Raw genomic sequence first — 2976 nt, 5'->3', positions numbered from 1 at the left:
CTAATAAAAACTAATTAGATCTTTGAAATTAAATTTGTTGAAATTTTGTTCTTTGATGGAACATTTCCATCAACCCACAAAGAACATTTCATATCAGTGGAATCATACAATATGCGGCCTTTTGTGTCTGGCTTCTTTCACTTAGGATGTTTTCAAAATTCATCCACAGTATAGTATATACCCACATTTAATTTCTTTCTTTTTTTAAATTGAGGTAAGGTTCGTATACCATGAAATTAATCATTTTAAAGTGTTTAATTCAGTGCCATTTAGCACCTTCATTATGTTGTGCAATCATCACCTCTATCTAATTCCAAAGCATTTTCATCATCGAAAAAACAAAACATATGTTCATTAAGCAATCACTCCCCATTCCTCCCCTCCAGCCCCTGGCAACCACTAATCTACTTTCTGTCTCTATGTGGGTTTGCATGTTTTGTACATTTCATGTAAATGGGATTACATAGTATATAACCTTTTGTGACTAGATTCTTTCATTTAGCATAATGTTTTCCAAGTTCATTCATATTATAGCATGTAGATATACTTCATTTTTTCCTATTGTCAAATATTCCATTGTATGGATATACTATACTTTGTTTATTCATTCATCAGTTGATGGACATTTTCATCATTTACACTTTTGCCTACTATGAATAATGCTGCTATGAACCTTCTTGTACAAGTTTTTATGTATACTATACACTTCTCTTAAAAATGACTTTATTTTTTGCATAAAATCATATACTTATCTGCAATATCAGTCCTGTGAGCCATCTTTTCGGGATGATCAAAAAGTTTATTTGCCCACAACCTTCTTTTATTTTTTTGAGATGGAGTCTCATTCTGTTGCCCAGGCTAGATTGCAGTGGCATGATCGTGGCTCACTGCAACCTCCATCTTCCGGGTTCAAGTGATTCCCCTGCCTCAGCCTCCTGAGCAGCTGGGATTACAGGCATGTGCCACCATGCCTGGCTAATTTTTTTGTACTTTTAGTAGAGATGGGGTTTCACCATGTTGGCCATAGCTGGTCTTGAACTCCTGACCTCAAGTGATCCACCCATCTCAGCCTCCCAAAGTGCTGGGATTACCAGCGTGAACCACCAAGCTGGGCCACAACCTTGTTTCTTTAAAGCCAAATGTAATTTCATTTGTGAAGACCTTAATCCTATTACTCTATGCTAATTTAAACCAAGGAGAAAACTAAATTAAGAAATTTAAGCTGGGCATGGTGGCTTACACCTATAATCCTAGCACTTTGGGAGACTGAGGCAGGAGGATCTTTTGAGTCCAAAAGTTCAAGACCAGCCTGGGCAACATAGTGAGACCCTGACTCTATAAAAAAGGAAAAAAAAAAAAGAAATTTAGGAATTTAGTTAAAACTGTAATCTGGGGGAATTATGTCTAGGTGGGTGCTCAGAAGGACCCAGTGACAATGGAAGTGATGCTCAAGTAACTCTATTCGTGTCTTCATGTACTAGGGGCAACTCCATTCATTTATTCATGTACTTGAGGTTCAATTTTAATATTAACGTAAACATCTAATAGATTTTGCCAATGAATCCTGTCATTAACAGGATTGCAACATATGTGGTTCAGTAAAATCAAAGAAGCAAAACACAGGGCAAAGTTTTTTAATGGAGTCAGTCCACCACTAGATTCTAAGTTCCTGAGAGCAAAGATTGCATCTTGTTTGTGGTGGGCACACCAGAAATATTTGTTCAATAAAAAGATAAGGAAAGCTGTGTCCAGAATCAGATTTCCTAGCCTTTGCCCCACCCACCCACTCCCACCCTATTGTTTGCTCTTTCCCCAGACCCCAGTTCCATCTAATTCCAAGGGACAAGGTAGAGTCTCAAATTACAATGTATCGAAGGCAGGTGTAGTTGGAAGATTGTATTTATCTTTGTGAGGAAGGGAGGGAGTAACATCAACAATGGAAAACCAGGGGCCAAGCGTGGTGGCTCATGCCTGTAATCCCAGCACTTTGGGAGGCCAAAGCGGGCGGATCATGAGGTCAGGAGATGGAGACCATCCTGGCTGACACGGTGAAACCCTGTGTCTACTAAAAATACAAAAAGTTAGCCGCGTGTGGTGGCAGGCGCTTGTAGTCCCAGCTACTGAGGAGGCTGAAACAGGAGAATGGTGTGAACCCAGGAGGCGGAGCTACAGTGAGCTGAGATCATGCCACTGCACTCCAGCCTGGGTGACAGAGCAAGACTCCATCTTGTTCCTTCTTGTGCCCCTCATTTGCCAGTTTTGGAGAAACAGCAATTTTTTTTTTTTTGAGATGGAGTCTCGCTCTGTTGCCCAGGCTAGAGTGCAGTGGCACAATCTCAGCTCACTGCAACCTCTGCCCCCCCCCCAGACTTAAGCAATTCTCTGCCTCAGCCTCCAGAGTAGCTGGGATTACAGGCGCGTGCCACCACGCCCTGCTAATTTTTTTGTTTTTTTTAGTTGAGATGGGGTTTCACCATTTTGGCCAGGCTGGTCTTGAACTCCTGACCTCATGATCCACCCACCTCGGCCTCCCAAAGTGCTGGGATTACAGGCGTGAGCCACTGCGCCCAGCCGAGACAGCAATTTTTAATACCTTGAAACGCTGGAGTTTGTATTGAGAAACAAAACAAAAAAGCCCAAAGGTGGCTGTGGAGGTCTCTCCTTCCAAGGCTCCCTGACCCCTCAGTGACCTGTAACTGTAGCTCTGGGAGAAACAGAATAAGCAGGCGGTTCAATGCTGCTATTTTAGGCACCCAGTCTGGTTAGTCGATGTGGGCGGCAGACACTGGGGTTGGTGTGTTGCGAGAAGAGCTTGTGGGGTGCTTGTATAAACTGGCCATAAAAATATGGGACAATAAGCTGTGGAAAGCCACAAGAGGCCCCTGAGAAGGAAAGCCTCCTAATTGCCATCATGTTCCCATGCTCAGAGCGAGACCTGCTCTCTTATCTGTAAACACTGTGTTCAAGGAGAAAGAC

The sequence above is a fragment of the Theropithecus gelada genome, chromosome 6, assembly GCF_003255815.1.
Source record: "Theropithecus gelada isolate Dixy chromosome 6, Tgel_1.0, whole genome shotgun sequence".
Taxonomy (NCBI): Eukaryota; Metazoa; Chordata; class Mammalia; order Primates; family Cercopithecidae; genus Theropithecus; species Theropithecus gelada.
Note: the sequence above shows the minus strand (reverse complement) of the source record.